Genomic DNA, 26,468 nt, shown 5'->3' with positions numbered 1-26,468 from the left:
CTGCAAAAAGGCTACATTGAAACATATGGGCTAGAGAAATTAGAAATTACACATGAACCAGTATAAGTGATCAGGAACCAGTTTAAATCTGTAACACAACAGATGTTCAGTGCACGTAAACCACAGTTTAAGATAAATCTGGATGGACATAATATCATCCTTAACTAATTTAGGCTGAATCAGTTTATTGAACTTCTGTTCCAGATCCCAGTTCTTGAATCCTTCAGATTCAAGTTAACTCACAGTCCTCCAGCATCCCAGGATGCTTTGCACCTCTCCATAGGGTGGGGGGGCTAGCCTTGGCCCAAGCTATCTGTTCCAGCCTAGCAGGGAGGCATGTTCTAGTGCCCCATGGCTTCTGGCCTGGGCCACTACAGGGATGTGGCTGCATTTCTGGATCAAAAATGAATGTCTGTTCACTTGTGTATCAGTTTAATCTACTCACTTTCAACTAATCTGAGAAGATTGAATTGATTCAGCGACAGGCTTTTTGACTATCTGTACTTAGCCATGATGATAGAGTCATGGTTTCTATATCCTGGGAACCAGTGATTGATTATACATGAACTCTTGCATTTTACATTAGACATCATTTGTTGGAACAGCTTGGCAATAATAACGTGAAGGTGCCGAATATCACTGGTAGTAAATTTCACGTCATGTATGCAACATATTAAGCCCAGCCTTTCTGCAAGGTATCTGTCAAATCTGGTCTACTAAGAAACTGATAAAACTATTTTAATTTTGAGTGGACTTTTTAAAACTAGTTTAGTTACAGCACTACAATCCCTGGTATGTCATTAGTTATACTGATATAAAAGTGATTTATACTGGTAAAGCTTATTTTTGTACCCAGAAAAGAATATATGTCCTGATATAAACACTTTAATAGATAACAGCAATGGTACAAATAGTTTCGTACTTCTTTGTACTACCAGTGTAGTTGAAGAGGCACATTTTTGTGTAGAAAAGGTCATAATTGCTTTCTTTGTTTCTGTTTCTGAACATCTACATAAGACTAATAAACATGTCCTCTGAATTTCAAATAAATGAAAATTACTCTATCTTACCAAATACAGCCAGATGGTGGTACTGATATCCTTGACATGTAATTTACACTGCTATTTACATCTCCACAGACTTTGAACGTAGATTCTGACAAGAATTCAGTTTGCATACAGAGTCCCACGTGCAGAGAATTAGACAGTTACAGTTGTGATATACCATACTTTTTGTTTTACTCTACTGTTCTGCCCTGGAAATATTAATATAGGCTCTTAAAGACCAGTTTGTTTATAACCAGTTTGTTTAAAGTTATAAACAAACTGGTCTGCTGGGAACAGTGATTGTACTACCTTCCAGTCCAATGCAATTTATAGCACCTCGCCCATCCTCCAGCTCATAGCATCTTGGTTTGATATAGGGGCTTGAGCTATGTCCCAGTGAAGTCAGTGGAACAACTTTGACTTTGGCTGGAGTTAAATTGCATTTTATTCTCTGTTCTCTGTATGGATATGTTTTCTATGAGTAGCCCCTTCCCAAAGGTTAGTTGAAGGTTATAACAATAAAATTAAAAAGTTATAGCTTACCACTAAAAACAACCAAATAAAACATGTTAGCGGATTTGCTTCTCTAGTTACAGAAGGTATAGGCAGATGGAAGTAAAAGCATGATTATTTGCTCCAAAAATATGCTGCTGAGTGCTAGAGTATTTTGCTTTTATTTATAATTTTAAAGACACTTTTCATGGGTGACATTGCTGAATTATTGCCCCTTCAGCAGAAGATATGACAAATACTTAAAACAGAGATAAAATGGCACTGCAGCACTCTTATTGAGGGAGACAAGAATGTACTTCTTTAAACAAGTTTGAATGCTTAAGGAATTCAGATGGTAACTTGGTATTCTGAGTGGTGAAGCAGGTTCTGGCCCTGACTTAACTATGCTTCTGGAAAAAGAAGCTTTCTGAGATTGTATCTCCCTTAGAAGTCAGAGAGGATCCTGTTTACATAGAAAGTGCTTCTAGAATGCCCCCGTGGAGCCTATAGGTAATTCCAGCTTGCCTAATACACTATTATTTTCAGTCTCTCACCCTGTCTGTGTAGGTACTTCGATGACTCCTGTCATGTTAATATCTAAGCATTTGAATATGGAAAGAAGAATAATAATCCCCCTTGCCCCAGATTGACTAGTTTATGAGGGGCTTTTTAAATCATGTATTAACGTCTGTGTTTGAGTGGTTTTGAGGTACAGGTGAAAAAAAATTCTAAGGAAAAGCTGAACTGAAAAAAAACAGCAGCTTCTACATTTTATCCTCAAAGTGGTCCCCTCTTCTCTGATGCTCGTGACCTCTGTAGTTCCTGTGGAAAGTCCACCATCTTCCCTTTGCTGACTGAAAATGTCATTGTTTTAGTAGAAGATCTCTTCTAGGGGTTGTCATGATTGCAATGGGAGAAGTGATCTCCTAGGTAATCAAATTTAGTGGAAAGCCAATTGAGTGAGGTTTACGCAGTGCCCCATGATGCTAAGCATATGTACTGCTGTTTTGTACCTGCTGGAGCGTTTTCAGCTCTTAGTGGTAAGTAGATATATGAAAGATACAAGATTATAACTTTCACAGATTTGACACCTTCCTCCTAATTCAAAAGGAAGTTTATTTCAAACATTAAAACTTGTGAAATGGAGAAGTCAAAAGAACATAGAAGTTTTATTATTGTTGTTATTATTAGTATAATTATAATTATTTCCTCTTTTGGCAGGCTATCTAGAAAGTCTTACAAAATATATTAGGAAACTGGTCTTCAGGAGTACATTTGATAGAAATTCATGTCCTCAGAAGAGCTAGTTTCGTTCTGCTACAGAAAAGTGTCTGAAAGAGTTATGCTTTGAAAGGTTCAAAGCTTTGCAGTAAAGAAAAAAATACCATGTGACACAAGAAACCTTCCTCTTTCAGTCCCTTATAAAACTGTGATAAGATGGAAATGTAAAGTATAAGAAATATCTGATTGTATGGTAATATAAAAAAAGTCTTGAAAACCATTCAAGTATGTACAGTTTCTAGATATTGTTCTAAAATTATTTAACTCCTAAAATTTAGTTATTTACATGTAACAGAACAACCATTAATTACTGTTGGATTTCTTTTGACTTTTTATATTAGACACAGGCTGCAATAGAGAGAGTCCAGGAATATCTCATTCCCCAATGGAAGGCATTTACATGAAAATCATAGTCAAGTATTATTCTTCAACGTCATTGTGCAAATTTAGCAAAGACAGAAAAAGGACAGAAAACTCTTACTGCTATCATTTGGTTTTCAGCTCACTAATGCTGAATCTAACATTTAAGCACATGTTTAGGCCTTGGTATTCAAGTGGTAATGTTGAAGGTCCATTGGAGTCACTTCATGTACTTCAGGTTACGCAAGTGCCTTGCTATATTGAGGTCTATCAATGTTCCACTGCAAGTCAAACACCCAGATAATAATGAACATAACTCATCTCCTTTTCCCATTTCAACAGAAGCTGTGGTGAACTGGATTCTGTGCAGGTGGAATCCTAAAGAGTATGGATTTCCTTATCAGGGAATTGTTTAGAAGGGAATAATGCTAACCTCCAAAATGTTAATAATTTTCCCTATAATACCTGGTTTTATCAAACTGGAAAGAATAAGTAGAGATGTGGAGGTTACACGTCGTTAACAACATAAATCCTTTGCCTTTTGTCTTTAATCAGTCCCTGGAGGCTTTTTAAGGCTTGTGACGTTGCAAAAGGCTTTCAGCAGGCCACAGTACACATTCTTCTTTAAGTAGACAACGGATAGTGAAGGTTTCGTTTAGACCAGATGCGTTGGAGGTGCATACTAGCACATCAGAAATTCATCATCACTACTAGAAAGAGAACATTCACCATCAAATAGAGCTGCACGGTTGAAAGTGCTGTTAGACTTCTAACTGTGGTCTCTTGGTAAGTGGAATGGATCCCTGATGGTGTTGCTTCTGCCACTCAGCTTAAGGCCTCTAGAAAAGTCCTCCAAACTAATCCTAGAGTTTGGGTACTATGCCAGATTTCATGAAAATAGCCGTCTCTGGAGAAAAGGAATGAGAAAGAAGGGAGCCTAGGAGTCATCTTGAGTTCAGGCAGGACCAGCCACTTACCAGCTTCTGTTGCTACTCTTCCATGAATATTCTATATGGTATAATTTTCAATGATGTGAGGCTGATAAGTGCCTTCACCATAACATGACCTAGTGCTTTTTCATCCATAAAATCAGTCACAAGATTCTCTGGGAAGCAAAAGAAGATTTTTCCAGTGGGTGGTCTGCCACCTCTTTATGCTACCAAAGGATTCATGTTATAGAGAAGGCCTCCCTATATAGGAAAACTAAGTGTCCTGTTGTTGCTGCAATATCTGCACAAGCCTGATATTTATGTGCAAAAATAGTTATTTACATATGGCCATTTTGCATATTAAAGTTTGGAAATTTTATATCCCACTCTTGGTTTGAAGATAAAAAGGGGAAGAAATACAGTTTTAGATGCAGCCATTTTTAGAATCTAGAATCTCAGCCCATTTATGTTTAGAAAAATAATATTTATTTCAACTGTAGACATTCTGTAAGACAAAATCATAATTACCAGGTATTATAGATTGCTGTATTGCATATAGCTATACCCTATATATATATAGTCGTCACCTTGTTTCTGCAGGACAGCCTGAAGAAACAATCTTCCTTAACTGAGTAACAGTAGCGAGAGGCAAGCCTGCTCCCAAGCCTGCCATCAGACCTGTGTACTGGATGGAGTCCATGGATTAGCCCAGTGTACCAGATCCACAGCCATGTACCAAGTCCAACCCCTTGCACTGGTCCAGGGCTACAAGCTGAGTCAGACCCAGTGCACTGAATTTAGGACTGTACTCTGGGTCCAGGGCTGTGTACTGGGTATGTGTTGGGCTTGATTTGGCATGCTGGGGTTGGAGCCACATGCCAAGTTTGACCCTATCTGTGGGCTCCAGGGCAGTGTGCCAGGCCCAGCTCTGCTCACTGGCTTTGGGGCTTCATGCTGGGTATCAGCCTGTAGTCCAACTCTGGAACCATGTTCCTAGTTGAACCCCATATGCTGAGTCTGAGACTGCACACCAGGTCCAGGGCCATGCACTGGGTATGGCGATGGACCAACCCTGAAGGCTGGCCCAATTCGGCATGAGAGGCCATGTCATTTATCCAGGAGCAACGCCCCCACCGGTCCAGAAATTTGGTGCCAAGGAAGCAGTGGCAGTATTAATTGCTGCAGCTCCCAGAGCTTTGACAATTAAAGCTGCCACTGTTTCCCTGTCACTGAATTAGTGGACCCATATAATCACACCCTAATTTTCACAAGCTGATTTTGAGGGGCTGGGTGTGTGTTATGTGCAAGAAAATACAGTATTTGTATTACAGAAGCCCTTATTACTGTTGGCACCCCTATATGTGCTACATATGTGGAAAAAGATACAGATTTTCCCTACCATAAGAATCTTATTATCAAAGCTGATCTGCTTGACAAACATGTGCAAGGCGTTACAGAAGAATTGGGCTGCATTAGAAATAAGCATTTTAGAGAGCATTAGCATCTAACTTTTACTAAAATAACACATTGTATATTCTTTACATTTAGAGTCCATATTATATTTCATATACTTCAACCTTTCCTACCCACTGCTTCAGCTGTTTCATGCCTGCAAACCATTTTTGACAAAAAAGGGCAAGTCTGTAGTTTGGTGTGCCTTTTAAAATATGCTCAGCATGTGAGAGATTGACTTCATACAGATAAGAATAGCTATGCTTGATGTATCCTATTTACATGTGGCAGGATTAAAAAAAACCCAAAGCCTATGTAAAGATGAACAGACAAGAAGCTAAATGTCTAAAATACTAGGGGAGTTAATGCTATGCAGTGATTTTAATTCTGTGATGGGAAGTGTAAGAACAGTATGCTCCCTGGCATACATCGCCATTTAAACTGCAAAGGTTTCAGTTGCATGGCAACATGAAGAGCCCAATTGTGTTCGAGGTATATGTATTAATGCATTCAGAGTGAGGGGTGGGGAGCAAGTTGGAAAAAAATAAAAGAACTTTCAACATTACCCACTCATATATATAAAATAAGGCCTTTGTGCTTGGAGGAACACAGACTCTTTTGAAAAAAAAATTATTTATTGTGCTTTCCCTCAAAGTTCCCCCTCAGAAATGAAGATGTTAAATTAAAATTTGTATTGGACTGTGAGGGCAATTGCAGTCCAAAGTGCCAGGGGAGTATATATCATTCCTGAGACTGGTGAGTCCCCTGAAAAAGAAAGCTTTCACAGTATGTATAATCACAGGAATTATTTTTTCCCCCTAAGATATATTACTATTGTTGTTCCCACAGGTAACAAGTAATGCTTTTTATCTGTTGCATTTTTGCCACTCTACTGTTTTCTCTGAATCCACTTCTGGCTTCCTCTGTTTTCCTTGGTTCACTATGCTGCATTGTGCTTTCCTTCCCGATATCCAAGTAGTTGTAACAGTGCAAGGGAAGAGCAAATTGTTTTGCCAGCCTGTGTCAGTTCCTGGCTCCAGTGCCAGCCTTCTCACTCTAGTCTAGTACAGTGACTACTGTTGCTAGTCCATGAGGCTGGAGGAGCGCAGGCTGCTACAGTTTCAAAGAGGCAGGTAGGAGTCTCCAGATGTTGTTACTCTGGAGACTAGAACAGCTGTCCTGAGCTAGTGAGGCAAAAGCAGTCATAAACTGGTACCTTAAACTGGATTTAAAACAGCTGGATTTATAAAGTACACAAGCCACCAGAGCATATTAGTGGACCTGGCCTACACTTTTCAGTAGGGTTGCATGAATGTAGCCAAGAGGAGAATATATCCCTGCAGTTGGAACATCGTCAACTGTTCTGATGCAGGAGTAGAATTCAACTCACTCCTACTACCTGTGTTGTGTTTTTAGGACCAGCAGGATAAAATGCTAGTAAAATGAAGAAATACATCTTTTGTCACTAAAATTGAAACTTTTGACTTTAGGCACACTTTGGGGGCAGGGGTGGGCAAATATTTTCCTTGTGTAGAAGACTAGAAAAAGGCTTTGAAATCTGTTCTGAGCAATTTAAGGGGTGTTTAAGTGGTGTGGTGACTTTGGGTTGGCTTTCTTCACAAGAGTGATTTTCTCTTCCCAGAAGCAGAATGGTGAAGCAAAAGGTGCCATTTTTAGACAATTACTTTTCAGAATAGGGTACTGTTGCTCAACCTTTTGGCCTCCCAGGCCAGTTGAGCAGCACGGGGCCCATCCATGGTCTGGATTTGGTCCTGAGGCGCAGCACGACCACCTCCCTGCCCCACATGCTGGGATTGGGCCCTGAGGGCCTGATGCTACCCCCTCTTGGACTCCTATACTGGGATTGGCCCCTGTGTCCTAGCATTGACCTTGTGTGGCTCGATGTGGTAGGATCTGATGCCCCATCCAGCATCCAGGGCCTGGGGCTGTCCATGGGGCAGTAGCAGAGAAGTGCCATTGCACCCCAGCCACCAAATTTCTTCTACACCTGTGGGGAGCCCTGCAGGGTAGATGATATGGCACTGCAGGCTGGATCTGGCCCATAGGCCAGCAGTTAAGCATGGCTGGAATAGAGCAACGCTTGGAAGCCTAAACAATTTGACTGATACCACTTCATAGTTTCATAGTAGCTAGGGTCAGGAGGGACCTGAACAGATCATCTAGCCTGACCCCTGCCACAGGCAGGAATGAATGCTGGGTTACAAGACCCCAGACAGTGAACATCCAACCTCTCCTTGAATTTGCCGAAGGTAGGCACGAGGAGCACTTCTCTAGGAAGTTGGTTTCAGATTCTGGCCACCCTGACTGTAAAATATTGATCTCTAACCTAAACCTATTCTCCATCAGCTTATTACCATTTTTCCTTGTCACCCCAGGTGGTGCTGGGGAGAAAAGGGTTCTTCCTGTTTGCTGATGATCTCCCCTGATGAGTTTGTAGGCAGCCACCAGGTCCCCCCTCAGCCTCCTCTTGCCGAGGCTAAACAGGTTCAGGTCCCTCAGTCCCTCCTTGTAGGGCCTGTCCTGCTGCCCTCTCACCAAGCGGGTGGCCCTCCTCTGAACTCTCTCCAGGCTGGCCACATCCCTCTTGAAGTGCGGTGCCCAGTACTGGGCACTTTCCCAGATTTGCTATTGTTGTGGTTCCTGGTTGCTACTCAGCCCAACTAAATAAACAACAAGCATAGTTTGTTAAAATCTTGGGCTTAAAATTAATATATGGTGTCCCATATTATATGATGCCTTCATCTTCCCAGTTCCTTTTTCACAAAGGAACTGTATGTACAGTCCTGAATGAATAGCGGGGTCATTCAAGTAGAACAATGTAGTAAACGAAGCTCACAATTCCTATCAGAGGCCCAGAGCTAGTACAACACTTTGAACAGGCTGTCTATTTTTGAAAAGTACTTTCCCAGTGGGGTATCTCATTCAGTCTGGCAGGAAGGATGAGGAGAAAGCACCAACAGAAACATCAAGGGAAGGAGAAAACAAGGAGAGAAACCAAGTACTACAATAGGAAGGGGCAGGGCAGCAGAGCAACAGCAGAAAGACAGGCAGAGGAGCTCAAGAGGGAACAGAAATCAGGGGGGCCAGGAGAGGACATAAAATAAGAAGGGGGAGGCTGCTTGGGAGTGAGGGGAGTTATTCTGTAGGAGGAACACAGGAAATCAAGCAAGCAAGCAAAAGATATTATAAATAAAAAGACAAAAATGGGAGACAGCCTACGAGGAGAAAGAGAATAGAAGAGAGAAAGGTATGGCAGATATGATACACATGATTTGAAAACATGGATGCCAAGCTGGTGATGTCAAAAGCTTTTTTTTTTTTTCTGTTTTTTTGCACTGGTCCTGGAAGCACTGGTATACCAGGTCAATGCATGGAGTGGATGGAGCACGCTCCGGTTCCACCATCCAATACCAAAAAGAATCTGCTCAATATAGACCTCCGATGGAGGACATATCAGAGACAATCACCTGCCCTGGGGAGCCTGCTTACGTGATCACGCTGCTTCCCTACCCCAAAGGCAGGTTAGGAGAAGCTCATTCTGTTCTACATTGCAAGGCTCAGAATGAACCTTAGCCACGTGAGGTCCTAAAGCATTGGTGGGCACCAAGGGTTACATTCACTTTGGTGCAGAACAGCTGGTCACAGCCCATATACCACTTAAGTCCCACTGGTGCCTCATTTTGAAGAGCTACTGTGGCATTTAAGTAACCTTATGCTGATCTCCTAATTTGTCACTCACAAAGCATAATTCTATGCCTTAAATAAAATGGAAAATAAGGTTAGCAGAGATTAGGTTAGGGGCAGTTTTATTTAGAAAGCTTCTCACATATTTTGGGAGGGAAGGAGGTAAGGCCAGAATGCTGTTACTTATACGATTCAAGGGAGATTGCTGCTAATTGTTACCATAGGACACATACAACAATTAGATTAACAGGGCAGGCATTCTTCTTTTTTAATTTGCAAGCCACACCTGTGGGTTTACAGTTTTTTTCCCCTTGCTGAATGCCACACTTCATAGTAATGCAGTTAATAAGAAAATTAATCTTTTAAAGCTCATTGTCACCAGAGCTTTATTGGCCTTTTTCTACAACAGCAGAGGCAGTTATTATTTAGTCAAAGCGGTGTATTCATATGATTGAGAGCTCTTTTCTAAATATATGTTCTTCCACTTGTTCAAACAAACTAGATTACCAAAAAATACTGGACTGAATCAGAATTTTAGGTTTAGTTTTGGAAGGAGATTTGCATCAAATAAAAACCGATCTTTACTGCCTCGTCACCATCTACCTTGTGCCTAACAAATGATCATTTCATGTTACTTGAGCTCAATTCAGTGTGAGGCTCAGAGGCCTGTAGTGAAAAGAAAATCTTACTCTTTTAGCCAGGGAAGTAAAACCTGCCCTTGAGATGCTTTGTCCCTCCTCAATCTTTCCTTCGCTAGGAAAAGAGGTCAAGGCAGTGTGAAGTTGTTTCTTTCTCACTCTGCTAGTCTCTGCTCCTTGAATTGGTCATCGTTATTACCAGCCATAACATTAAAGATCATGAGTTACCAGAAAGTCATGAGATATTTTTTTAAAATTACTTATTTTGCTGCCTCTTATTTGAGGTCTCAAGGAGAATTTCGGTCACATTTTCAAACGTATCTGTACAACTCTGGGGCTACAAATCTACTTTTCCTTTAAAAACAAAGTGAGATTTTATGCCATTATTGTATCTAGGAGATGAGGCTTTACTTAAAACATGTACTATTGAAAATATCATGACCAGACAACAAATATTGGAAACACTGGCTCACTCCTATCTTCTCTCATCATTTTTCTTTTTTTTTACAAAGCCAATGTTTTTCAGGGAGGATCAAAGCTATGAGGGAAAACTTTTTTTCTATCATTGATGAAGGGATTAGACCAAAAGAGCTCTTTGTCAAATGGCAATTGAGTGGCCATGCAGGGGAAAAGAAAGTATTAGAATAGGTTGGAGGCTGGAGAGAAAAGTCTATTGGAAGTTAAGGTACCTTTTAGAAGGAAGAGAGCACACAGAGTGCAAGTTTCTCATCAGTTCAGGGTATGCATCAAGGAGGTGTCTAAAATATTCTGTAGCTATATGTCTTGGGGGATTACCTATAAGAATAGATGTCCATAGGAAAATGGCATGAGGGGATGGCTACATGTTTAGTTATGGTCTCTTACTAATATTAGGAAAGTAAGTGGTAAAGAAGCATTACGTAGCCATGGGTAAAAGGATCCCTCTTGACATAACCCCAGCACAATTCTCCTGTCTCTGATGAACTGGGAATTAAATCCTGTGCATTACTCTGCAGTTATGTAAAGTGGTGACTAATATTTTCTCCTGTTGATCACTGATGAATTCCTGAGGTGAAAAGATCCATATAGATTTGGAGTATAGTCACAAAGCAGGATTGATAATATTTGATATATTGAAACAGCTGACAAACAAATTAAGGTGGGGTTTCAATTCAATGTTTTCAGGAGAAATTAGCATATGGTACTAAATTTGGAAGAGAAAAATAGTATAATTTGACACAATAGCTATATACTGTAACAGAAATGCCAGATCATATAGTCTGTCAGTAAGGAAATAACTAGCTTCTGGTACTTTGGAATTCGAGTTTTGTCTTTGGAAGTGATTTTGTGAATGAAATATTCAGCAAATAACTTCTGGCCTTCCTTTCAGATTTCACTTGATGCTTTAAAAGCACAAGTCATGTTTGATGCATCTGATATTGGTAATACAAACTATAGTTTATAAAAACTCAAATATTTCCATGTGTTGTCTCAGTATTTTTTTTATTCATGGTCTCCATTTACTTCCATTTTATTTTAATTTCAAACGTCAACAGTTAGTTCCCTCTTCCCCTAAGCTATTCTAGCTATTCAATCCCCGTCTAACAGGCTCAGAGAAGCATGAGCAATTAGAATGCAATATATATAAATGCAGGGAGTTATAGCTGTGATAAGAACATATTTCATGTGGTAGCTAAATTTTCTTTTTGGGCTTTTTAGGATAAACAACACTTTGTTTGATGCCATGTGAACAGGGAAGCCATTTCTGTGTATCAGACAGATGGAATCTTTGTCCAGCTCTTCCTTCTTCATCCTGTTGGGTCAGTACTGCATTAAGGAGTTACGTTAACTTCCAGTTTTTGTGATAGGTTTTACCTAATATAATGCTTCTTTTCTAAGCAGTGTAGTAATTTCTTTTCTAAGCAGTGTAGTAATTTCTGTTGCTTATGTAACTGGAAATATGCTTACAATCAATTTTTTCTAGAGATTGGTTTCATATGGAAAGGAAGTGTCAGTTTTTTGGGCTGTAAATTTGTGCTGGTATGTATCTTCCTGTCATAATGGTATAAGCTTTTACATTAGGGCACCTTGGCTTTTTAATGAAAATGTCAAGCACCTTCTGGTACTGGAAACATGAAATGTGTGGCTGCCTGCAGAGAAACCATACACTGAGCTCCAGTCTGTGGGAACTGAGATGCTCATGACAAGCTCTCCTATGCCAGCATGAGTTTTTAGGTGCAGACAGAAGTGTAGCTCCTCAGTCTAACTCATGGAGCTCCACAGAAAGCGCCATGAGTTAGACTGATCCTCCCAACCCAACAGATGTTAGCTGTTGGGTTAGGAGGGTAGGGAATCAAGCTCCAATTAGGAGGCTGTGGCAGGGCACTGTTTGTGCCTGCCACTTTAAGGGCCAGAAACTGGCAGGTGCCTGATTAGGGCAGCCACTTTAGATTCAGGGCTGCCCATATAAGCAGGGCATTTTACTGCTGGGAGCCAGGCAACAACATTGCTTGGCTGCAGGGCTGCCGGTATCATCTGAAGGTAAGGGAGGAGCTGTAGGGGATGGTCAGGAGGCTCCTGGTCCTGGGTATGACCTAAAACTGCACCCTGCCAGGAGTGGGTGGCCTGGTGGGACTCCCAGTGGTGCAGGAGCCCCCAGGAAATCCCAGGCCAGTTACCACCCCGATGGAAGGTGGGTTGCGGCACCTGAATCCCTACCCCTTTTTCTAGGGTCTGGAAGGTGGACCCCAGAGGAAGAGTGTGAGGCCATGGACTCACAAACCTGTCTGAACATTCCCCCAACTGGTCAATGCTGGGGCCAGGACAGGAAGGGTGAAAGGGCCATGGGCCCACTGCAAGGAACACCCAAGAGCCGAGGGCCTGGGGTTCCAACTGGCCTGGAGGTGGGCCAGGGCTAGTAGCCCAAGGTCCCAGGGGGGGACCACACCCATGAGGGGGAAGTAGCTCAGGGAGCTATGTTGCCAAGAATGAAGGTGGATTAGGCTGCCAGAATGGAGGGATTGTAGTGGGGTTCAACAGTAGGATTCTGGGGCTCAGTGAGGGGCTGCTGATTGTGAGAACTATGGATGCCATCTGTGAGGCTGGGCTGCGGTGTAAGGGAGGAAAGGAGCTGCAGATAGTGCCCCCTGGCTTCAGGGCAGGAAATGGGCAGCCTCCCGCTTTATTAAGATCAATTAAATAATTAACAATGAGGTGTGGCAGGAGAGAAGGCAGGTGGTTAGCCCAGAAAAAGGTGGATGGGCCACAGTGAAATCTGCCTGGAGAAGGCCCCTGTTACAGAGGCCATCCAAGGAGAGAGGCTGCATCTCTGCAGCATCTTGCCATAATTCTGCCCCACCCAGTCTGGCCCCCAGTGATGTCTCCAGATGGGAGGGAGAGAAAACAGGAGAGGGCGGTCTGTTTTGGGATTTCTCCAGGCTGCAATGGATGGGGGAGGGTTGTGGATTGGAGGCCCTCACCTCTGGGAGAGTTGTGGGAGAGGCTCCAATGCACTGGCTCTACCCTCTAGTGCCTGCTGGGCACCCCCCAGAACAAGCTCCCTCTGCTCCCTCTCCCCCTCCCATTATGAAAACAGCGCTGGGAGCAAGGCTGGGCTGTGTCAGCTGAGCCCTGCTCTTGGCACGCACAGACACAAATTAATGAAGATACTTTGCTTTGGAGTGCCTTCATCTGAACCCTCATATGATGAGGATTCAGATTGTTGCAGGATCGGGCCATTTTAAAGTGCTCTGCAGCTGTGGACTTGTGTTAGGTAATGGCTATAAAGCGCTTTCAGGGGCCAGAGTGGGCAAAAAATTGTCACGTCTGTCTGCACCTCTTCTTAGAGACTGGGAGTGGTAGGGGAGTTGCCAGTTCTGTTTTTACGTGTCCCTACTGTGTTTGACACATGAGTTTGCAGGACCTGTAATTCAAAGGCCTTTTGAGCTAGGATGCCTATCTGCATGCAAGACTAAAAGATCTCCCTTCAAAAAGAAAAAAAATGTTCCCTTTTTCTTCTGTTCTCTGCTCCAATTTGTATTATGTGACTGTTTCACAGGATTCAGCTTTCTTAAGACACCCCGCCTTTGCTTTCTTGGCCTTTGTTTTATTTATTTGTGGAAAACTAAGAAATTAGTTTTGAAATTAGGGTTGAGAAGTGTAGCTGCTGTAGAATTCTGAATATCCTTATTTTTATCTAGTGTCTTCTGTCCACTTTTCTTTCTTCTCATGATCTCTTTCAATCTGACCCTCCCCACATAGGTCAGGGACAGGTTTTGGTAAGTACTCTTTGTGCTCAGTTAGTGACTTTTTCATACATAGTGGAATGTAGGTTCGCAAGCTGTTCTCTTGCCTTCCTTCCTGCACTGGCCATAATCTTTCCTCTGTTCTTGTGGGTCAGCCAAGTGGCTGAAAAACTCATAACCAATAGAGCAGGGCAGTGAGATCTGTGAAATACAAATGTCACTTTGTAGCTTACGTACCTTCAAAGTGAATTGCACATTTTAGTATTTCTGTCATAAACAGCTTCATATAGTGTGTGTGTGTGTGTGTGTGTGTGTGTGAGAGAGAGAATTGGCATGTTTTACATCAGAAGTATTATGTGCTGATTGAACTTTTTGACTTGTCAATTTTGGCAATCTGCTGAAAACTTTGAAAATGCCATCACAGTTGGAGTGTGAAATTTGAGCTGCAGCTGGGTTGGGAGAGCTGTATTTCAGATTTCAGCCTGAGTTGGATGGAAAGGGATGGATGAGCCCTTGATGGACAGAGATATATAGCTCAAGTGTCAATGCAGGCTGTGATGCCATTGTGTAGGTCAGTGACTGTCAACAAACATTCCGTGGCACATCAAGGTGCCTTGAGATCCTTTTATGAGTGATACAGGGTGCCTTCAACATTAGCACTGTTAGGTGTGCAAATGTCATGCACAAGATAAAAGGCAGAGTAGATTTGCGCCTCACAGGCTAACTAAATTAGAGGGATATTCTGATTTAGTTCATTTAAAAATATTGATCAGTTTTCATTTTTAAGATTAGTTTTAATTACGACCTATAAAGTGCAAAATTACCCTGCCTTCTGCCTGACTTCAGACTAACATGGCTAATGAACTTTTATGGCTTTTGTGGTGCCGTAAACATTTCCATGGGCATCCACACCCCTTGAAGCTCTATAAATGCCCACAATTTGTGACTGTGACATAGTTGGTATAAATTTGCTACACTATTTTGATGCCTGTTTGCTTTAAGGCATGAGAACGTGAACAGCCCAGAGCTGCCTGTGCTCTCCAGCCATTCTGGAATGCTTGTCCAAGTTTTGCCACTTGCAGAGAGGCACACCCCAACTCAGATTCCCTGGGCACCTTAAGTCAGATTCCCGGGAGCAGCAGAGGCCTGTGGGACAATGGGCAATGTCTGTTTTGCCCACTGACATGAACCAGTTGTGCTGAGGTATATAAGAATGCAAAGAGAAATTTCAGAACATGCTCCTTTGCCATAAACAAGCAGGAAGGGAAGCGAGTGACTGTCTTTTGTTCTCATTCTCTCTGGTTCTCGCCTGATACTGCAAGACCATAGAATAGGTCAAACTGTCCTTTTGATAACTGAGACAGTATCAAGATAATTAAGATGCTGGTGACTCTCCTTGAAAATTTGCTGATGTTTACACTGCTGTCAGGTATTGAATCTGCACCATATTTTTGTTGTGGGTTCCTATACTGCACTGAGGGAGTTTGTGAATTTTACAATAGAAGTACCTCAGAGTACTAGTGGGATTTTTCCATAGTATTTCTAAATTTCTCAAAATGCTTAACTAATAATAAAGATCACTATAAGAAAGTCATGTAAAAAATTAAAAACATATGTTAACTTCAGAGAGAGATCAGCAGAGGAGGAAAAGACTTGATTATTGCAGTGCGCATGTGGGGATTAGAGGCTGGAATCACTGAAGTGATGCTGGTAAAGGTGTGACTTTTCAGCCTTTGGAGAATGGCTTTGGGTCAGTTGCACAAAGTGGACTGACAGAGAGATGCCAAAGATAGAAAAAATAATGCCCAATAGCCGTTTCATTGAGACAGACACAAAATTTATGGAAAAGTTGCAAAGCATTTAATAGGGATGGAAGCAAAGGGTTTCTTTAGAAATGTTATAGAGGCGTATTGAAGTTGGTCTCAAAACCTGCAGAACTTGATAAAGAATTGGTTTTTAAAATTCTTCTGTAGAATACTATAGGAGGGATACATAACCTTCCATTAAATTTTATAGAATGATTCTAAAAGAAACAGTAACGATAATTTCTCATTTTTTTAAAATAATCATTTGGTTTTCTGTGAGGACATTTTAAAGATTAGAATATGATTAATACTTTCAGGTAAGTGCATTTTTGTTTATATCATCATTTTTATACAGAAAAGGGAATCAGGTGAGTGAAAGGTTTCAGCGAACCATTCACTTGCCTAGAAATGCAGTTTTAGGGTGGTCAAGACTTTTAATAAATATAAGTCAAATTTTGCCAAACAGTTTTGGTTGAAATGAAGAAGACACCATGTTTTAGAAAGATCAAAATGAACTCTTTCAATGTTTTTTGAAATGTTTTGTTTTGGACAGTTGCAAGGACCAGTGAAACATCGTGAGATTCACAGAACTGGAGGAGAAGGAGGAGGTTCCCCTTTTATTAACTAGGGTATAAGTCAGTCAACCAGGAAGTAATCCTCTGTAGTTCAGTTCTCTCCTCTGCCTAAGGGTATTTGAATATGCATTATCCACATCCTAGAAGAGTGCCCTAAGCACAATGCTATAGGATATTCTTGGGTGAGTTGCTGTCAGTTGATGCTATTCCACTTTGCAGGGACTCTTAAATATTCATGGAGTGAGCAAGAATGGTTCTTTGGCTCAGTGGTTATGGTCCTTTTCTTAGTGTCAAGAGATTTTGGTTTAAACTCTTGCTGAGATTGAAGAACAGGGCGGGCTTGAACCAAGAACTTCTCTTATCACCAGTGCATAGAGTTATCCTGACATGCATTTTCTTATGTGCATTAAATATTTGAGTAGCCCATGAAGAGTAGAACAGTATCAGCAGGAGAAGCTGAGGTCATTTTGATGCAAGAATAGCCAGAACTTAGGGGTTGAGGCATGTACCTAGGAGGTGGGTGTTGAGGCTTCATGTCCTCTCAGAAAAGGAAGTGTAAACCCAACTCCTGCACAGATGTCTGAATTAGTGGATAAAATGACAATTGCTGCCATTGTCTTTTGCTTCCCTCACTTTTAACTATGCCAAAACAAATCGTGTTTTGGAACAAACAGAACATTTCATTCAGATTGAAAACAAATGTTTTTGGTTTTTCATTTTGGGGAGGAAAACTGAAAAGCAATTGCTTGGAATAACCCCCCCCCCTTTTTTGCAGAGTTTAGCTATCAAACCAAATACAGATTAATTATTTACACACACCTGCAGCTGGTTTTCTGTACTGTGCCCTAGACCTGCTTTTGATGAAAATGTTACTTAGATGTGAGTAGCATGATATAAAGCCGTTGATCGGGTGACAGGGCCAGAGGAAAAGAGGTGAGGAGAATACGTGTTCCCTGCACTCTTCATGTGTTTTATTTCCAGGTCTGTGTTTCTTTTTCCAGATTGATATAAAAGTGAACATAACTTTTAGAATCAGAATTCTAACGCCAATGCTTGGGCTTATCAGATCAAAGCTTGCTTGTTAAGACTGAACATGAAAGTTCAGTATGGCTAGGGACACACGTTCAAAATGCCTGAGGCTGAATTGAATCAATTTTTGCAGGTTAGTCTAACCTGGCTAGGCTGAACTGGTTTGTAACTGGACAGACATGCTTTCTGGGTTGAGGAAATTCAGGCACATGCCTGCAGTGGCTCAGGCTAGCATTCTGAGGCAAGGAGGTGTGTGCAGTGAATGCATCTGCTGTTGATACGGAGCTTTTCAATCTTCCTCTCCCTGCTTCTGTTATACTGTCTGTAGCAAACTGACAGGTGAGCAAGGCAGCAGGTGGCTGATAACAGTGATTAGCACATCATCAGAAGAACAATGGCCTCTCTCCATTAGTTCAAACTCTCCTTAAACAGCTTAATAGCTGACCTGTTGATTAGCTGCAAAAGGCCCTAAGCAGTCACTGTTCTGTCTACCTGTCCCAGTGAAATTGGAGACACTCCCACACAGACACACCTGTCAGCATGAGCTAGCATTCCACATGCCTAGGGTCCATGGGGCTAGGGTCCATACTGTGGGAGATGGGGGAGGGGGGGGAATCCCTGCTTGTCTGATAAGCAGTGGGGAGGACAGGGGGGTAATGCAGGGGGAAGCCAGGCAGACCCTGCTGTGCCTGCAAGTCTCTGCTGGAGCTGCAGCCAGGGAGCAGAAGGGAGGGGCCAGTCCTGCTGTGGAGCAGAGAGCCTTGCCAAGCTCAGAGAGCATGCCAGGATGCTGGGAGAGGCTGGTTTATCTTAAACCAGCAATGGGTCTGGGACAGAAATTGCATAAACCGGTTTGAGTCAAATTGGTTAAGTTTGATACTACATTCAACTAGGTTTCTCTCAGACTGGTTTCAGACATTTTCAGTCTGGTTTATGTGCACTGAACATCTGTTCTGTTACAGGTTTAAACCAGTTTCTGATCACTTAAACTAATTTATATGTAATGTCTGTCCCTAACCTATATGATTTAATTGTGGTTTGTTTGGACTGGCTTTGTTTTTCTTTTTTTTTGCCAAATGTAAAGAAATCTTGTGGTATTAAAGCGTGTCTTCGGCTGATCCTCTTACTACTAGCTTTAGATCATATGAATTTGAAGGGTTTACAGGAGCATACTCTCAATTATAGAAACAAAAAAATTGGCGAAACATTTCACTTTTCCATAGTAAGTAAAATAAGCAAAGGATTTTGAGACTTCTGTTTATGTGTGGTTTTTAGTAGAGGCACGATTTGTGTAATATTCACATTGACTTTGTCTACTTAAATAATAAGATTTTTGTTGCCTATGGAATTTTAAAGTAATTGAATGCTCCATTGCTTAAAATGAAGTCTATTGTATCGTGTAGCTTATGAGGTGAAACTAATGTTAGTTGCTTAACAGTGAGTTAAGAGATAATAGGCAAACAGAACATCAGAATCTTTTCCAAATGTCTTGCCAGTATAATTAACCCCTTCTGTACATCAGCAAATCATAAGCACATAGAAAATTACCTTTCTTGATGCAGCTGATGTTCCAGGAACAAGCTTGTGTTTCTTAATCATTTGAAGGAATCTTGTATTAAAGTTTTTGCCAAAACCTGAATATAACATGCGATGCGATGAAGCATTCTTTTTATTAATTGCAGTACTGCCAAGTCCTAACACTTCAAAAATTATGAGTCAGGTTCTAAAAAATCATGAAATTGTCTAAAAAATAATGATTAAAACCCCCATTCTTTTCTGTTTTCTGGAATGAGAGCAATCAAAGCTCATGCTTTCAAGGCTTTTTTCCTGTGGGGTGGGGAAGAAACATTTTTTTTTTTTTAAATGGAGGCTGGAAATCCCATGGGAAATCACATGTCCTCAGGACCTAGGACTATAAGGTAAATGCCAAAGATAAAAAAACTCAGGATAAGAATCACAAAAGTAGACAGCATGGGGAATTGTGTGGCTGGTGGTAAATTTAGCAATTATGGTATTGCTGAGACTGGCATAAAAAAATTCCATTAAAATGAAAGACAAGAGCATTACTTTTTATAATGCGCACCATTCATTTTTGCAATATTTCCATTAAAAACTGTAATCATATCCTATCCTACAAAGCAGATGCTATATTGCATCTACATTCCCATCCAGAATCCTATTATTATTTTTATTAAATATTAATACACCACCATAAATGCACACAAAGATTTAGTGAAAGATATAAAGTCAGAAGACTGAATCCTCCACTGTAGCCAAGCTCTATTTGTGTCACCTTGGGGGAGAAGCTAAATTTTCTCCACGTTTAATCCCCTCCCATCTTGCAAGACCTTGGGCTGACTAATAGTCCAGGTCAGTTATTGGTACAGTTTAACAGTAAATATTCTGACTGGTAGCAGCTGCCAAAAGGCTGATCTGGGGATAACCAGAGCACATTAATGTAGAAGCAAGGAACATGGAGTTAGAAAAAGTGTTTATTTCATTTAGGGGAATATAGAGTATGGCCCAGTCTTTCTGCCATCTAAGCCAGTGGAGTAATTCCTGTTGATTTCCATGGGTATAGAACTGGGGGCTAGCTTGTATGTGGGGCAATTACGGTAATCCACGATAAATGATTATCATGTTCATTTTAGAGAAGTGTACCTGATATGAGTTATTTAAAGGTTCCTGACAAGAAAGAGAATTATAACTTCTTGTTGGTGAGAGACTTTGTACATTGCATGTGAAACTTTATAGGCTCTGTTTTCCTCTTGAATTAGCAAACTTGCTAAAAAGGCTACTTACTGCTTCACAGATTTTCAGCGATGTGGTATATTGCACAGTTGCATCTCTGCTAGTCTTCATGACACCTGCTTTGTGGTGTTGTGAGAGCTCCTACAATAGCGTGCACTACAGGATTGGATTGTTTTGTCTCCCACATTTTCTTTGGGAAATGAATTGCTTTATTCCTAGACTCTGCAGGGAATTGGGGTGGGCAGCCTGGGAAAGGGCACAGGGCTAATAGATGAGAGGAGGAGAGAACAATACTAGGCTTTTTCTAGTGACTTGGTAGACATATTATCTAGGACTCCCTCCAGATGTTACATTTGTTGCAGATTAAAAGTGCATGTTATACACCCTTTGAACATGTCAGCATTTGAGGAGCCTAGGATTGGGGAATGACTCCCTGATCTTGGGCTCCCCAATGTGCTGGCAAGGTGTTCAGCAGATGCACAGTGGGATCTAAGGAATATTATCCCCAGCCCCCAAAATTATGTGTCCTGCCAAGCAAGACCTTGAACATCTGGTAGGATGCACAATTTTGGGGATCCAGGATGAAATCCCTCAGATCCTATCACGTGATTAAATTAACGTCTGGCAGCGGCCTAGAGGGCACAAATGAACCTTTCTACTTACAGCTTTTAAACTAGGCCATGCAAGCTGCCAGTATATATATGCACAGGAGAGAAACGTGAGTGATGTCTGAAATCACTGTACCAAAAATAATTTGCACTTTTATTTTGAGTTGAAAAAAATGAGGTAGAACTTTTGCTTCCTGAAAGTTAGATGGGCTTTTCCCCCTGCTTGCTATGGGCAGAGGTATGTCTCTAAATGTATGCTTGATTATGTATGATAAAGGAGAACATATTTCAAAAGTGCCTAAGTGGCTTAGGCTCTGGAGTCCTATTTCTGGAAGTGAGTCTTAGAGCCTAAACTGCATTGAAAATAAGTAGGATTCTGATTCTGATTCTTGTGTGCTTGTGTCAGTTGTGAAAATGGGACTTGGAGAAGCCTTAGGGTATATTGCTACTTTTTTGGGAATGCATTTGGGGTTGCTGCTCTTAAGTGCAGCTGCCTACCCACTCCTACTTACTACTTACTACGTCTTGAAACAGAAATGAGTCTCTGAGGTCATCTTCCCACTCCACTGCCACTCTCCAGCACAGAGGACTTGAGAACGGAAGTGGGGCTGGAGGGATGATGCCTGCAGAGGGACATCACCACCTCATTTACAAGTTTGATAGATGCAGAGCGGGAACAAGTAGAGGGTAGGCATAAGTTACATGAGGGCTTTTAATGATTTCACCCAAATATTTTGTACTTACTAGAAGCTGCAACAATTTTGCTAACATTGCTGTCAATAGTTTTGGCAGGCCCACTTACATCCTAATACATTTTATTACCATGAATTACCAGCATATGAAAAATCCTAAGAACCTCAAAGAGTAGAGAATTATGAATAATAGTTGATTATTTATTTTAAAACCATATTTTAAATTAATAATTCATTTAAAAAAATCACTAACATTGTATTGGATATGGGCAATACTGTACTATATCTTTTACATGGTTTTGGCTTGTGAGGTAAAAGATTAACAGTATAATCCTTTCTAAGTAGAAGATAGAGAAGTGACACAAGGGCAGAAAGTTCAACTCAAGTACTGTCTGAAGATCATGGCTATGAAGGAGTAGTTTCTGTAGCACAGGCAAAGCATTGTGCTGCAATTTCTTTTTATTATAAAAACAAATATTACTTTCAGGTAGGTGGAATAGGAGGTTTATTTTGAATATCTCTGGATTAATTTTAAATTGTTTTCTCCACCCCTGACTAGTGTGATAAAGGAGTTTGTAAATGGATAAGGACAGAATAAAAGCAAAAAGACTCTATAGCATTTTATAGTAAGTAGGTCTGTTTAGGCTTAATCCTTGTAATGTAGTGTTAAAATTTACAAAACAGATTGTAATTGCAGTAGTTTATTTAAACCAGCTATTTGTGGTTATGTTTGCTGATGAAGCTTAAACTTCAACACTCCCCAGCCATCTAACAGCAGCAAATTGACTTCAGGTCTCTTGTAAGAATATCTAAATGTAGGCTGTTGAATAATCCCTTTGGGGGCCCTGTAACTATTTTTATGCCTGGATATGCGTCATCAGTGGGTATTTTCTCTGGTGACTAGCTTACATCAGTAGGTCTCCTACCATACATTCTATCAGTGAGTGACTTATGATTGATGGGAGTTACGGCTGCTGTTTAGCTTTTATCTGTGACCTCAAATAATGGACAACAGGAATTTCCAGGCTGTTAAATTCTTTGAATGACTGAAGATATGGGATTGCAGTGCTGATAAATGCAGGTAGTACACAGATATTATTCACTGGAGGGAGGGGGGAGGGAAGGGGGGGTTCCTTGTCTGGAAGGCGGTAAATCTAGCTCTGTTGCTCAGCCTTTAGAGAGAAGATATGCTTCCTGAACCCAAGGAAAGTATCCACACAGGAAGGGTTGTCGAGAAGATGCACTGCTTAACTCTTCATGGCTTTTTTAGTGTTTTAATGATGCATGATATATGATACAGTAGAATAATTTACATGTATTTTCATTAGTTGATCTTGATGTCAGTTTGTCATTCTGTTTTATTCTGGGGACACAGCTATTTTCAACTATATCAGAATAAATTCTGTGGCATTTTCAAGTAGGTAATACCTGTTATTACTGTTGTTGCTGTTGTTGTTATTGTGATTATTTAATAAGTAGGAAGAGGAAGTGGATTTATGTATGTGTGTAATCCAGGCACTGTCTGGGATAACTCTAAAGGTGCAGTAAGCCAGGTGGTCTTAGAGTTATGTTACACCTGCAATTATTGACCCATTGAGTTGGTGGCAGCAGTTCATTTCCTGATCTGAAGTACTTTCCATTATGGAAATAAGTATGACGAATGCATTTAATAAATTATCCCTTGATTTCTTTGCACTCTAGCTTTCCCATCTCTCTCTGACTCTAACAGTGTGCATGATGTTGCAGTACATTTGTGAGATGTTGTCAGTGTTCTCTGGGATGTATTGAGCAACTCCAGCCAGCTCCGGAATGAGACACTTTCCCTTTCTTCTTCTCTCTTTCCTGCTTTCTCCTTTTGATGGCAAATGCTATGGCAGCTACAGTATTCAGGTCCTCCTGAACTTTGGTTCAGGGATCTGTCAGATGCTTTAGCTAGCAGCTAGACTTGTCAGGGAATGACCATGTGATACACAGTTACCACAGGCATGGATGCAGTATAAGAAGCGTGAACAGAGTCAAATTAGAACTTTCCATCTATTTGGTTAGAGACTGTGTGTGTGTGTGTGTGTGTGTTGTGTGGTAAATCTGTCTAAGGCAAACTGAGCCCACGCACTAATCTTGCCCACATGTATTTGGGGAATGATTGGTACCTGGGGGGAGAGAAAATTCTTCCTAGTGGATTTCTATGTGTGACCTGTGGTTTAAAAACCTCAATCTGGCCTTGACTGGTTAGGCACCTAGTTTCTGTTTTGTTTAAGCATTCTCACATAAAAACCAATGGTTTCTTGTGGTGGGTCTTTTTCTCTATAACTTTTCTTTCTAACTTACCAGGCAAAGAATCTTGATTGCTGAACAAAACTAGATTCCCTATGTGAGTTAGTTAACAAACATCAGTGACTAGTGGACACATAATCATTAAGTTAGTCTCTATAGCAGATGCAACATTACTACCATCACTCTGTGGGGAGCAGACTGTGTATAATGTACCTGAGCAACCCAGGCAAACAGATGCCTGTAATGGCATGACTGACCATTGGCTTTGAATCAGGCTTCTGGAATCTGCTCCCCTAGTAGTTGGGTTAAGAAATGCATTCAGCAGAAATACCAGCAAGTGGAGTGGTGCTTAAAAAGAGGCTTGAAAAGCTTTGAGAGAAGAGAAAATTGTTTGGTACAGGACCATGATTTAAGAGCGCACTCGCTCTCTACCTCTTTCTCATTATAATATTTTTTACAGTCTCTTCAACAAGACTTTGTGATTCGTGACAAGCTGGTTATATAATTCAGACTCTGTAAAAGGTTAGGCACAAAAGGCTTGATGGGTCTTGAGTCATTTGCAGTAAATTTTACTGAGCTCTCCTGGGGTGTTGCACTTTGAAAATTTAGAGCTTGAAAATATATTTGTGAATGTTGCTATTTATGTTTATCTTAGTTCAACTTTCTAGGAACAATTACAGCCTGCTTCATATTAATATCGATGGGAAAGATAGATAATGGGCTGATTTTGGCTTTGCATTTATCTTTGTATTTTCCTGACAAGGATTTCTATAATATTTTAAGGTAGCTTTCTCTTACACTATATCTGCAAAAAGCTCAATATTACTGAGTTTCCAGAAGGCCCTTCAAACCATTTTTGCTTAGGGTTTTAAGTTTTAGAGGAGATAAGTGTTAGCAAATTGCCTGTCATTTCTGGATGCTCCATGCAGGACTGTGCATAAGATAAAGGGGTGAAGTCCATTTTGACGTGTGACATATGCATATAACTACCCGTGTATTGTGACAAGGTTGTCATTGTAGGGATGAATACTAATCAGGATGGATCCTGCAAGAGTTCATTGTGAGCATGCCCATGTGCAGCTCTGTTGACACTGTGTTTCAGTCTGGACACAGAAATCTGTTTACACAGGATTTATTGAGGAATTAGAGCCTTGGTGGCAAAATAACGTATGCTTTTCTGTGGGAATTCCTCTTTGCATTGAATCTTAAAATCTTGCCTGTATTTTTACTATTTAAGTATTATCTTTTTAGAATGCTGCAGATACTGAGCTATCTGTTGATCTAAGGCAGGGCTATCCAACTTTCAAGCAGCCAGGGGCCACATGGGCTGCACCACCATGGGCCACAGGCCTCATCTGCAAGGGCATTCCCTCTCCCCTCCACTAACCCCACTGCCAGCTCCCTGGTCCAGGGATGCATCATGCCACCCAGGTGCCCAGGCCACGTGCTCTCCCAGCCCCATGGGCTGCCCCTCCCCAGCTCCCCAGGCTGGATAGAAAGTGGAAGCTGGGGGAGGGAGTGATGAAGGGAGCAATGAAAGCAGCAGCCAGAACGATGAAGGGAGCAGTGGCAAGGTGGGAACCTGGGTACTGCAAGTTAACCCCTTGTAGGCTGCATGCAGCCTGCAGCCCACAAGCCTGATAGCCCTGACCTAAAGGAAAACCGGCAGTTCTTTAAAGGTGACCACCGCATTTTGTCATAACACTATAAGCAAAGTGCATTTTGTGTCTTAATGTGTTACTAGCACTGTATATGCACAGAGCTGTATTGATTATCCTTGGATAGGAAAAGCAATTGTGTCACCCTAGTATTAGAAGCTGAATTCCCAAATGTTTTTAAAAGCTTACTGTTGAAGCAGAGTTCTGAGACCATATGCCCAGAATGACTGCTTTGGTGCTTATTTGTTGGGAATGGTATCAAAGTGACAACCAATCAATATTTCCAAGGCTGCTATATTGTTCAGCACTGTGGTTGTTTCAAGTGCTCTTGGGAATAAAGGGGAACCGGAGGGTACTACACTGGGAAGGAAAAATGCCAGCAGAAATTTGAAAAGCAACCTGCCCATGATCCTTCCTCTCTTATTGCCTTCTGCAAAGAAAGAAGACACTGCTGCTGATTAATCAATGAAAATGTGAACTCAGGTCAAGATATTTCCCTTGGTGAGTCAACTACACACCTTAAGGGCATTATGAAGCATGAGGCAGACTAGTGTACTGAAGTATTCCCCTTCAAGGAATGTATTATCTTATGATTGTATTAGTTCATCATCATCTTATTACCATCATATCCTGATCTTACAAGCTGATCATTATGTCTGCAAGACATCCCATTGCAATTGAGTCTTTACATTCACACTAGGCCCCCCCTGAGTTTGGATCAGCTTACAGAATCAGAGTTCAAGCTATAATGGTTACATTTCCTTAATTTGCAAGAAGCTTAAAAGGAACAGAGGTGGGAAAATTAAATATATTTTCAACACTCCATTTTGTACAATATTTTGCAGTAGGGTGAAAAAAATATTTGGAAGAAGGAATGTTTCAGTTCTGAATTTTTTTAAGTAACTGAAGGGTTTTCCTTCTTTAAATCATTGTATGCAGGTAGGATGATT

At 41.0% G+C, this 26,468-nt stretch overlaps 1 protein-coding gene across 6 annotated transcripts in view; it reads left to right on the top strand.

Annotated features, from left to right (window-relative positions):
- Positions 1–26,468, top strand: part of HIVEP2 (HIVEP zinc finger 2) — a 186,210-nt gene that overhangs the window by 44,066 nt on the left and 115,676 nt on the right. For 2 of the 6 annotated variants that reach the window (XM_090040685.1, XM_090040666.1), the window contains exon 1: positions 22,540–22,667. The exons of 3 other annotated variants lie outside the window; for them this stretch is intronic. The gene's annotated coding sequence lies outside the window, so the exon portion shown is untranslated. Of the gene's footprint in view, positions 1–11,601; positions 11,703–22,539; positions 22,668–26,468 lie in introns of those variants that run through there. One more of the 6 variants, XM_090040646.1, reaches the window with a different exon arrangement.

This window comes from Crocodylus siamensis, chromosome 1 (assembly GCF_052110815.1).
Source record: "Crocodylus siamensis isolate JL-2025a chromosome 1, ASM5211081v1, whole genome shotgun sequence".
Lineage (NCBI taxonomy): Eukaryota > Metazoa > Chordata > Crocodylia > Crocodylidae > Crocodylus > Crocodylus siamensis.
The sequence above is the reverse complement of the archived record's forward strand: the minus strand, read 5'-3'. Positions and strand labels throughout refer to the sequence as shown.